The sequence below is a fragment of the Vigna unguiculata genome, chromosome 10 (assembly GCF_037176805.1).
Source record: "Vigna unguiculata cultivar grain cowpea cultivar isolate G323 ecotype 2 chromosome 10, ASM3717680v1, whole genome shotgun sequence".
Lineage (NCBI taxonomy): Eukaryota > Viridiplantae > Streptophyta > Magnoliopsida > Fabales > Fabaceae > Vigna > Vigna unguiculata.
Window position 1 is genome coordinate 12,982,139 of NC_140801.1, and position 13,498 is coordinate 12,995,636.

Below are 13,498 nucleotides of genomic sequence, written 5' to 3' on the forward strand. Positions count from 1 at the left end.
CTTAAGGTGCATGGATGATAACGGGTCAAATCGGGTACAGATAGTATGATATCCGTACCCGACTCGTTTATAAATGGGTATTAATATACCTGTTACCCGTTATCCGCGGTAGCAAATATTCGCGAGTACCAACTATCCGCTATAGATTTTATCCACGAATACTTGCGGGCACATGTATTTTTGCCATCCCTATTAAGCCGCATATTGATAGGATAAATTATATTAATTATGCATCTTTTATAGTCTATTAGTCTTACATACTAAAGGCAGGTTCCAAATCTTCTAAATAAGTGATGATGTCACCATGGATATGACAAGCTTTATATAATTATGCATCTTTTATAGCATATTATTCTAACATATTAAAGACTAGGTGTTTTGTGGTGTTAGGTCCAATAACGATTAGGTCTTTTGGATTTATCTTTATTGGTTCATCAAGCCCATTACTTGAGGTGTAACGTCCCTACTGAAAATTACTTAATTAAAATAAATAAATAAGAAATGAAGATCAAACGACAAAATTTTATTATTCCCAAACATGGGAAAATTTAAAACATTATTCAATGCGCAAAAATTCGATTAAAGCTAAAGAAATAATCTTATTACAATTTACAAAAGCCGACAAAATAGAAGAAAACATAATTTATTTCCTAGATCAAGTCCCCAAGCTAGCCCTCTCTCTGTTTCTATGCATCGCCAGCATCACCTGTAATATCATCTGCTCCCGTGTAATGAATCACACGATCATCGCCAAAAACAAACAGAAAGGGTGAACTCATAATGAAAATAACCATACATTAATAATATCAATTACCCAACTAATTTAGTCTAGTTAGTTCTTGGCCAAGACCTTAATACCACAAGGCTTTTCAACCTTCAAATCACACAAATAGTTAGCCATGGACTCAGGATTTATGATGCTCACACGAACCTGCCCGTTAGTGGTCTTTCCTCTACGAACCTCCCTGCTTGTAGTCCTGCTCTATGAACCTCCCCGCTCGTAGTCCTACTCTACGGACCTACCCGCCCGTACAAGTCACACACACAATCTCCTGATCCAAGTCTCGCATTTACTACGTACAAGCCACACACGCAAACCACTACCTGCAGCGTTATCGCTTGGCGCTGCCTAAGCGCCGCTAGGCGAAATTACTACACAGACCCACCTAGCGGAACAGCCTCATCGCCATGCGCCAGGCCCACTCCAGAGCCTCTGTTTCACGGCTATCGCCTGACGGTTCACTACCCATTGCCAGGCGCCACTCAGTCCAGGAACTCCTCTTACCCTCGTGTTGCTTGGTGACCTTGCCCGTGCCACAAGGCGCTATACCAGTAATGTGCCAGTTACTAGTTTAGCATCTCAACCTTTTTGAGGTACTTAGCAGCGTAGCGATTTGTATTACCTTAATTAATGATAGGTCTTATCCCACAACTTACTTAAGGTTTCAACTAGGGCAATATGTAATTCAATAATTTAAAACCACAAGTGTATATTCATCTTCACTCATGCCAATGCTTTAGAATTTCCCAACGCCTATTTTCTTCATGAATCCACTTCCAACAACCAATTCCAATCACCTTTCTTATGTGTAATTATTCTCAATACCTCATATATACCTGACGACTTCATTTACCAATACAGTGGTTCCCAATACCCCATTCACTTAATATATACTACACCTAACCCAAGGTTTCACTTTCAATCCTATTCTAACCCCCCTCTTTTAGCCTCTGATTTCACCTTCGCATAATTATAAATGATAGGATTTTCACTTAACCCACACATAACCCAAAACGTGCACCAACTGTCAAAAGCCGCAATCGTTGCTACTGCATTGCCTCTCGCCTGGTGACGCATTCTTGCCGCCAAGCGGCACATCATTTTCTGGGTAAAAATCCAGATTTTTCTCACGGCAATGACCATCCCAAAACCCCAATTTGCATTCCAATCAGTTAATTACATAACACTAGACCACATAAGACTCACCTTCTTCATTCTCTTCCAGTAAAATCATAGAATCACAATTTCGTTCTTATTACACTATAGAAGTCAATTCAATGAATCATTCCCCAAACCCTAACCATGTTACCGTAATCCAATGCTTCCCATTCAATCCCCAAGATTCATACACACAGGTAAACATTCGTGATATAACACCTCTCATACTTTTACATTGTACACATAAACAATTCCAGAGAATCCAATCAATCACAAAATTCATATATACTCACATCTTAAATCGGTTCCAACACACACGTTATTTTCCCCTTCTTATTTTCCTAACCCTTTGCATGCTTACAATTCACATAAGACACAATCAAAGCTATATACTTATTCCGCATGCCCTCACAATTTCATTACATTTAAAGTATGATTATCATGTTCTCATATTTGCCAAAAACCCGTCATGATCATGCAATACTCAGTCATAGTGATATCATCAATAGTGACCTTTTTCACACACTTATAACATCATACATTCAAGCTAACATATATAGGTTCATATATTCAACATGGCTTAGGAAGCACTACTAAAAACATACTCATCAATCACACATCTATATATTATATATATACATTTACCAATCAAGCCATACCAGAATTTAAGCACACTTAATCATCCATTAATAATCATACTATTAGGGAATTAAAACAACAAATAATGAGTGATGTATATCTCTAGTTGTAGACATCCAATGCAAATATCCACTATTCAAAGTGAATAATAACATGTTATGAATCGCATGTCAAAATTTAACCTAAATTAGATGGTTAACGAATCGGGAAACGCAGTTTTACGAAAACTGCGCAAACCAGAAAAATCTGTGGCGCCTAGCGCCCAGAAATTAAGAGCTTGGCGCCTGGCGGTATAAAACCTGTGCCCAGCGGTTCCTGCTGCGCGAAAAGTACAAAAATAGCGTTTTTGAACAGTGTTCACGTGGTCTGGTGGAGTCAGGTTCATCACAAAAACTCAGTCTTTGCACAATCTCCTTTGATCACATTTTCATGCTCTGAAAAACCTCCCTAGCCGTCCCCACGAATTGGCACTCACAAACCACCCTCTCCCTCTCTCTAACCAATTCCTAACCCTCACCTTTTGGGCTTATAGAACCTAATTCCAAACTTGTTTCAAATGGTTGTAGTTGGATATATACAGTTGTACTTAACCGGCCTAGTAGAGGGTGCATCCCAATACGACCTAGTGCACTCCTATTGGCCAAGACTCTCCCATACCCACAAATCTTGCTAGTATGATCATAACTATTCCGCACGTCCCGTAAAATATCACGTCCCATCTAAATGTCACTGTAAGGCTTTAACTCTTGGCGAAACAGGTAGCGTCACAATAAATATGAACATTTCATTAAACCAAGGTATCTCAATATACACTAATACTCCTACTCTCTATCTAATACCAAAAATACAAATTCCCTTACTAACTTAACCATAGAAGAGTCTTTAACTTAACCATAAAAGATCCCTTACCAAAAATGACTTGCCAAAGTGTCGTTTTGGGCTCTGACCAAACTTGCTACCCACATTCAGACCTTCTAGTAAGATCAATAGCTATCACTACAAATTAGAGTAGAACAATGGTATTTGAGGAAAAAAATATATCCTTTTCTTCTTTTTTATTTTACATATTATGAAAAAATCTCACTATTATCTATTTCACATAAATATTATTTATTATGTATTTTATTAGCCATTATCATCTGAAACACCGCAGGTTCTTTAGGCACATTATGCAATGGTAACGCCAGGTAGGTACAAACAATTCATAGGGTAACCGTGTAAATCTAACCATTCCGGAGCCCTTAGTTTATTCATTCGATTGGAATTTTATTAAGATATGTTTATTTCACCGTTTTGAGTACCCAAAGGCCTCTTGAAGAGTTATTAAAAATCACACATATTTGTTTGATAATTTTTTTCTATGTTTCCTTGAATGTCAAATATACCCTATTGGTGGTTGCATTCAAAGCTACATCCAAATGTTTTTCTCTTGAATGAAGTTTTTGTTTTTTTCTCTTCTCAAGTTTCAACTACCCACAGTAAACATCATTACTAATACTATAGGTATTATTGTCACATACCCACAATAAATACAACTTACTCAATTTCTCCTCCTTCTCTTCTTTCTTGGGTTTGATACTCTTTGTTTGGAGATAGACAATTTCTCTTCTTCTTCTTGTTCCAAAGTCATCTACATCTAAGTTCTTTAGTTTTTATTTTTTTTTCATTCTTTTGATTTATCTGCATGTGGACTCTCTAATTTTCTAAGTTTTGATTTCCTGATGATTTTGAATTTCTAAGCATTTTTTATCTCTTGATTCATTTGTAGCTTCTTCCAACTACAATTTCATCATTTCCATACAAAAATTAAAAAAGATCAACGATATTGGCCATTTTAAAACATGCTATAGGAGCCATTGATGATACTCAAATCCCATGTGTAGTTAGTTCTAGTGAATAACCTAAATTTATTGGAAGAAAAAGATATCCAACACAAAATGTATTGGTAGTTTGTGATTGGAACATGTGCTTTATATTTGCATTACTAGAATGGGAAAGCACCGGACATGATGCACGAGTATTTGAGAATGCCCTCACAACTCCAATGATGAATTTCCCATATCCACCTTCAGGTATATGTTTCCTATAATTATTACTAATTTATATTTATAATTATATTACATGTATATGTTCAATTACTATAATTTAAGTTTAAGATGCACAATAGAAAGAACATTTGGAGTATGGAAAAGAAGGTCTGCAATTTTACTGTCATATGCATAAATTCAAATTTGAAACACAAGTTCAAATAGTTAGTGCAATAATGACTATACATAACTTTATCAGGAGAAAATCTGAAACTGATTTTGAATTTAAGCGTTATGAAGATGAAAATATAGATGAGCATGAGAATGATGATCATATCGGAGAAGAACAATCATTACATTTAACCGTTACCTCCTCAACGAAGATGAATCTTGTTTGACACCTAATTAGAGATAAAATTATAAGTTATATGTATTCCATTTTCCTCCGATCAATCAGTTGTTATATTTTTCCTTATATATTATTGTTCTTAATTCAATTACATATTTGTTTTCATTTAATTTTTTAATAGCAAAAAAATTATTAAAAATAAGCTTCACTAATAGTATTAATATTAAACTACAAAGTAAAAAAATGCATCAATTCAAATATTAATATTATTATAAAAATCATACTCATTTAAGTAGTTATACATATGAAAGTACTTTTCATTAATATTATCTAAGCTTAAATATACATTTGGTTCCTATTTTTGTCGCTTTTATTCAATTTAATCCTCATTTTGGTTCAGTGTTCAATTTGGTCTTAATTTTCGTCATTTTTGGTCAATTTGGTCCTTTTTGCTAACAATGTTTAAAGAGTTAATATTAGTGAACAATACATCCCACGTGTCAACTCCTATTTTTATTTATTTTTTATTTTACTTTATTTTTTTTATTTTTTTTTAAATTGACATGTATCAAGTTACCATTGTGCCACATATAAATGTTAGTGTTACATGTCAGTTTATGGTTGTATTATTTTCTTTTGTTCAATTTACTCCCTATATTCTTTATTTTTGTTCAATTTGATCATTATGTATTTTTGTTCAATTTTATCCATATTTTTGTTAGAATGAAATAATTTTGTCCCTTCAAATTGAGACCAAATTTAATTTTTTATAGATAATTAATATTTTTTTCTAGAATTGACATTTTTATTAATTATTTTTAAATTTAATTATAAATTATTAAATTTAATTATAAATTGAATATGATTTTTATAGAATAAAATTATTTAAAATATTATTACAATATAATTATTAAATGTTTTTTCTAATAATTACACTACAACAAATCTTAATTTTACCATGTTTTTTAAGAGAGGTTATAGTAACCTCTAAGAAAAAAATATTTGTGTCAAAGGTTTTTGTAAGCCCCCAGGTAACTATCTAGGTTTTTTTTATTAAACTCCAATTAAAATGCGTAGAATTTTGATTTTCTGCTTATCCCTTTTATCTTTTCAGACTTTTTACCTTTATTCATATTTTTCCTTCTACCTTTCTTCTCTTCGAATAGGTTTCATCTTCCCTGTGATGATTCACGATTCTTCTTCCATTTTCTTCGACCATTATTTTCATTCCTAAATCCTTCTTTGACCATTTTTCTCTTAGCCATAGTCTCACTACCCATTCACAAGTTTCGTTGTCGTCATCGTCGCCACTGACCTTGCCCCTGTCCAGGTTCGTTATTCGCCTCAGCCGTTGTCCATTCCTCCTCATAACAAGCCTTCGCGAGCACCTCCTTGTTGCACCTCACCACAAGTTCAAAGTATTGAGTGTTTGCCCTCGTTTAGGTCTTCTTCTGCGGTTGGACGCTCACACACTCTAGGTCTTCAATCTTGTTCGCTCACCGTTGGGATTTAGCTTTGTGATTTTTTTATTGAACATTTGCTTGGATTTAGGAAATAACAATTGTGATCGTTTTCGTAAGTACATAGCAAGGTGGAGCAAATTTTGTGAACTCTGGATACACGAAGGGCGATGGATTTGGAGCTAAGATTATTGGCACTTTTGTTCTTGTCTGCATCGTTTTCTCTACAACTAATGCCAAGAGAAGCGCTAGAGACTCTCGTGTTCCTGTATGTGTGCTCTTTACACTACATTCATTTAATTAACTTGGTTTGTAAATGGGTGTGTTCTAAATTTGTCACCAATGTGGCTAATTTATGGTGATATAATTGCAGGTTTTGGCTCCACTTTCCATTGGATTTGTTGTGTTCTTGGTCCACTTGGCCACCATTCCCATCACAACAACTAGTGTAAGATCCACGAAATTTAATTAATTAATTAATTAATAAATGCGGGTAGTGCGAGCCTTTATGACATTAAATGTTGAATGATATGATGTGGAAAAGTACTAGATCAAGTGGTTGAGAGGACTTGGGTTCGAGTCTTATGTATGTTAACTATGTGTTATATTTAATTGATTTTTATTTTAATAATATGCTTGATCATGATGAGTGATGAGATAATCCTAGAATTATAGGAATTATCATGAAACATGAATTGGTTAAATGGTTTTGCATTGATTTGACATTGACATGGTTAAGGGTTCAAACCTTGGTAGAACTAAATTAAACTTTATTTTTGCCAAAACCGTTCTTTTAATTATTATTGTTTAACTATATTAAATGTATGATTATTGGGTGCATATCCTTTGTCCAAACTGTATAAAATTCAAATTCGTGTTTCTGGAATTTTTCAGAAACCGCCTGGCGGTTGATGAACTGCCGCCAGGCGACTCATCCCTGTTGTGTTGTTTCTGGGTTCATGAAGAGGAACCACCTGGCGGCATGGTCCTGGCCGCCAGGCGACGCGTGTCTGCAACCCAAGTTGTTGGGTTTTGTTTGAAGGGCCTGGCGGTGATGAACACCCGCCAGACGACACATGCTGTTTTGGCTCGAATCCTGGGTTTTCTAGGTTCTGGGCTATTTTTGATCGGTAGAAAGGGTGTTAAAATCATTAATTGATCAAATGGAAGTGAAAAATTGTGAAATTCATAAGGTGATAAGGGAAAATTGGAGGATTGTGGCATACTCTCGTTCTAGGGTTTGAAAATTTAGGAATTCGTGGGTTAGGAAACAATTGCACCTTGAATTGGACTAGGATTGTATTGTTACATGTTATTTTACCACTCGAGTACAGATAAGTGTGTTAAGATTCGATGAATTGGTCAAATCTGGGTGATGGGGATTTTTGGGGTTCATATAGATGCAATACAATTTCTAGAAATTTTCTAGAAAGTAATGCACCGCCTAGCGGCTCCTAGGCTTCCGCCAGTCGACACCGCAGTAGTGATAGTAATGGAGTTTTCTATGGTGCTGCTTCGTAGGGTTGGGCTTCCATGAGTGGGTATAATAGTTTATAAGTAAAGTAAATGAAATGAGAGGACTATAATAGGGGGGTGTCATGGTGGGAATTATGCATGAAGAGTGAATATGTGGGTAAAAGAAGTGGATGGGTTGTTGAGTATTATTTGGCTTGAACACGATTGAAAAAAAAATGAGTTACTGTAGTAGTTAAAGGAGACACATAGAGTTATACCTATAGGCACGAAAGAAACTGGACTAGGAAGGGCTATGACATAATGATAAAGGATTTCATTGAGAGTGCGTAGTTTTACCATAAGTTAATGATGTTGAACAACATGAGCTCACATGCTTAAATCTATATACTAGCGAACTGAGGTATGTAAATTAAGTAGGATGAATTGGTAAGTGGCTGAAAACACCTGATAATGCAGACTGTAACTTGGGTATTAATTGGAATGGGTTAGTGCCTTAAACAACATTCATAAGTGTACAAAACCAGCAACCTCATATACTGGTGTAGCACTTGGTGGCAAGGATTGGACCGCCAAGTGATAGTTACATTTTCATGAAGGCCCTATGACGTGAGGCACCTGGTGGTGAGTTTTGTCCCGTCAGGCGATATCTGCATGACAAAGACATCAGAGGCACTTGGCGCCTAGCGATACGTGTCCCCCGCCAGGTGGTCTGGAAGCGAATTTTGCCTGTCGGCTCAGGAGAAGCGCCAGGTGATAATGCAGAGGCCATATTAGGGTTTTGATTGCTTTGGATGTTCGTGGTCTACAAGGCTTGGGTGAACTCTCGAAGGTCGGCTTGCTGGTGTTCTTTGAGTTGTGACTCGGAACGTATCCTTTGAGTTGTGGCTCAGGATAAGGGTTAAGCACGTGACATTCCTTGAGTTGTGGCTCGGAATGACATCTCTTGAGTTGTGGCTCGGGATGACAGATAAACACGAGGAACTCTTGAGTTGTGGCTCGGGTTGGCGAGTGCTGCCATGTGATATTGAATCAAAGGATGAAATTCCTTTGGTGTGCTTGTATATATGTTTTATATATTTGTTGTTTAATTGTTAGTTCACCCTATTTGTTTGTGTTTGGCGATGATTATGTACGTGGTACACATGAGCATATGATGTTGCAGATGGATCTGATGAGGCATAAAGCCGGAGCGTGAGCTATATGGGAGAAAAGATTTATCCGATGTTTTTAAGTTTGTGGGTTTTAATTGAGTTGTAAACTTTTATTTTATGAGACTTTAGAATTGTAATGGAGTTTTTATATAATTATGGATTTGAGGTATCTCATAAAGATGTAATAAAGTTTTAATTTCCCTCGTTTTTTTAGAAATGATGTTTCAATAAATAATTCTTATTTATTATTTCTTTATTTTTATTATTTAAATTCGTAATATCCGAACGGGATGTTACAACTTGCATTAACCCTGCTACGAGTCTTGGAGCAACCATTATCTACAATAAGGACCATGCATGGGATGACCAAGTATGTTCCTTTCAAGGATTCATTTAACATCAAGCACGCCAGATTAAACCAGAGCATTTGACTCCAAATATAATAATATTTTACATCTACTAAATAGTTTTTTAATTGGTGCATAAGTGTAAAACTATGCTAAAGTGTGTATTTGACTCCTAATTGAAGTGTTGTTGTGTGCTGAATTTGACTCATCCATTAGTTTATTGAATTATGGACCAAAACTATAACTTACACGGTGGCTCTATGTGAGTGATAGAATTGGGGTGTCCATGTCACCCCAACATTCCCCCTGCTATTTGTAATAAAATAGTAAAATAATGCAAAGATGAAAAGAGTTGGAATCAACCATATGACGAAATGAACAATAATAAGCCGTCTAAAAGAATTGGTAGTGAAGAGCACTATGTGAGATCATTTTCCTCTGCTGTTTAAGACACTAATGTAGGGTCCATAAACATAATCACTCTAGTGTCCTCCATCTGTTTCCTTTCAACCATTATTAAATACCTCTCTCAGTTCAATCATTCATTCCTTTATTCATATACATTTCTGTCACTTTCTTTCTTCTCATAACTTACTTTTACACTCACTTCCTACCTCATCTTTTGCCTACCTACTATTTGCCTTGTAATGGATTGTCATCTCTTTGATCAAGATAAGGTAAAATCCATTGCCTAACTTGCACAAACATTCTTGCATGTCAACACCATGAATCAATCACAATTGTTTGCTTACATTTGTGTCAACCAAATTCTGTTTCACTCACATGTTCTATTTGTTGTCTTCATGCATTAAGAACTTTACTGCTTCATATGTAGTTATTTCATTTGAATCTTAAGTAAATTTGTTACAGTTGAATCTTGGTTGTAGGGAAGCATGCCACTGAATGTCTTCTAGCATTGGTAATACCATTATCTTTGGTTTAACTTTTTATTGATCTTATTTTGGTTCCATCACCAATTCTCGATTGCCTTGTGATGTCTACAAAGGCTATGCTCTAACCATATTTTTTTCATCTCAGGATATGTCGAAATCAACCCCAACTCAAGAATTAGTTGCTAAGGATCTTCGTGCATAAATTATTATCTTTTTTCTCGGTTTCCTTCGAATTCCAAAAGCGAATCTTCCAAAATACCTTGGATATGGAAAATAAATGTTGGTGTATGAATATACATAGTTACTTTTTTGTTTTCCCAATGTGGAATTAAAAGCTTTTTGGTTTGATTTGTTCTTTTTTCAGTATAGTGGGAAATCGAAGGTTCTTAGCAGCAAAAATATTTCTTTTCTCCTCCTATATCAGGCCATAAAAGTAACACTAGTGCATTTTAGAGTTTTTACATCGCAGTATTCCGCCTGCACCGTTGCGCTACCACATCACCGTCGACGAGATTGTTCCGGCGTCGCTCCTTCTTCGTCTTCTCCAAGCAAACATCACGAAGGTTCTATTGCACGCAACCCTTCATTCCGCCTGCACCGCCGCTGTACCGCCATTGCACTGTCGAGGAGGTTGTTCCGACATCGTCGACAGTAATTTTTTTTATTTCTGATACACAATTAGGCCTCGATTGGAGGAAACCGAGGCAGTAACTACTTTTTCTGCCTCAGGTTAATAACCGAGGCATAAACGAGAGTCTTTTTACCTTAGGAGTATATGCCTCGGGTGCGAACCCGAAACCAAAAGTGCAAAATAACCGCTGTCATTTGCCTTCCCTGCATTAGTGTAAGACAACGTTTGCCTTCCCTGCATTAGTGTAAGACAACCCCTCAGTAAAGATGGTGGTCAAAGAAAGTAAGCTTCCATGAAACACAACCCACACTATGATAATAAAAAACAATAACAGAGATATTAAAAGTTTGTTTTAATCAGCATTTTAGTTTTAACATTTGTGGGTTTAATTCAATCTCATTCTTTAATTTAATTTCTATTTTGTTATTAAGTGTTGTCTGTTATGTTAAACTGGTATTATTATAAGTTTTGACATTTTTTATGATTTTTTTTTTAATTTCTTTTCTTAGTCTTTCTAATTTTTTTGGGAATATTTTTCATACTTGAGCCTGAAAATTAGTAAGATTCTAATTAACTTATTATAGGAGATCTTGTTGAGCATTACCAAATTGATTGTCAATGACGACAACTTGATTTATTTTCTCTCAATTTGCAGATTAAAGAGTTGTTATTTATTGGCCGGTTTGGTGTAGACATATAAGTAGGCCACAATATTCTATTATAATCCTTGCAAGAAAAAAATGTACAAGCACATTTTTTGTAAGTTTTAGATTTTTACAAACTTTGAAGAAACTCTCACATGCTTAACTTGGTCAACTTGGCTGAGGAACAAGTTGAAGAAAGGGACTTTTGTAGATGAGAATAATGTAATTACAAGTAGTGAGTGATTGAGTGATTCAATTGTTTTAGAATATGGTATAAGGAAAATATCGCTTGTATTTTAAAGACTTGTGATATGTGTGGTCACTATATCTTTACATTTTTTTTTAGCCATGATCTTTGATCATGAAATTTATTAGTGTAGCTATGGAAAAAAAATAAGGTAATAGAACTATCATAATTGTGATTCTAATTTGGTTGATTCATCTATCACACAACACAAATATCTGAAATATATTTAAATAAATAAAAGAAAATTGAGCGAGTATTTGAGGAGCAAAGAGAAAAAGAGTGAGTGAGAGAAAAAAAGAGAAGATGGGAGGGGAGAAAGGCAGATTAAGAACTACATATAGATTGAAAGTCCTAAAATAAAACATTGTAGTACTCATTACAATAAAAATGAAATAAACTCTGATACAACAATGTCGTAATAAGCACGAGTAACAACACATGTTTTGAACGCTGGTGTTAACTGGGGTTTTGAAACCTCATGTATTAACAGGGATTTCTGAAACTCCAACCAGTGCTTAGGATTTAAAACTGCAGGTAATTATGGGCTTTGAAACCCTAGGCAACACATGGGTTTTTCTAAACCCCTAGTAAGTTGTTCGAGTTTTAGGAGTTGCCAGAAATCTCCGGTAATCTGTTAGCCACGCTGGTTGTTCCAGAAGAATTCCAAACCCTTGGTAAAACCATTAAAAACCCCAAAAGTGCCAAAAATAACCCTAACTAAAAATCATTATTTTTGTAGTGATATATTCTAAAATACTAATATTTTTCAAATGAAAATTTAAGTATAAAATATTTTAGATTTTAATATCTAAAACATAGTAGAAAATATTAATTGTTTTAGATTTAAATGTTAATTTCAGAAATTTTAGTATATTTTTCTAGAACATCTAATAATTATATTGTAATAATATTTAAATAATTATTTTCTATTTAACAATTAAATCTAAAAATTATATTCAAATTATAATATTTTTCTTTTTAACTTAATTCCAAACACAGGCTAAAGTAACTTAGAAGTATATGAATAAAATAATTAATATATGAATAAAATAGTTTTTTAAAATTTTAGATTAAAAATAATATCTTAATTTTTGTATGAATTTGTTTACATTTAGTAATGTTTAAGTTTTTCTTGCCATCTCTTCCCAGAAACTTCATAGTTGTAAAAGTTATACGAATATGGTTGAAATTTTAATCAATAGTTACATAAAGTTAATCCACTTCTAAATAAATTCCTAAGTAGGGTCACTGGTTGAGTTATAACTTCGCTTCGAATGATACTTTCTAAAACAAATTCTCTTTTACCTTTTCAAAATGGTGATTACTTTCTACAGAGGTTATGGGCGATGTGCTAATCCAACTCACCAATCCACGTTTGGTTTCATAAAGTGAAAAATGACAGACAGTAAAAAATTTGGAAAACGTTGAAAAAGAAAGCCTCAACCTTTTTAAGAATAATATATTCAAGTGTGATTAAAGATGTATATCACTCAAATTATATATACTAATTAAATATTATTCGTTTATATTTCAATCTATAATTATAAAATATTACAGTGGTATATCTAAAATATTATGATACTGAAAATGCAAATTTAAAATGACATATATCTTCACTATAATTAAGTTATAATTAACTTTTTATATTATCATAAAATTAATAATGATTATAAAAGTTTCAAAACTTTTTAATAA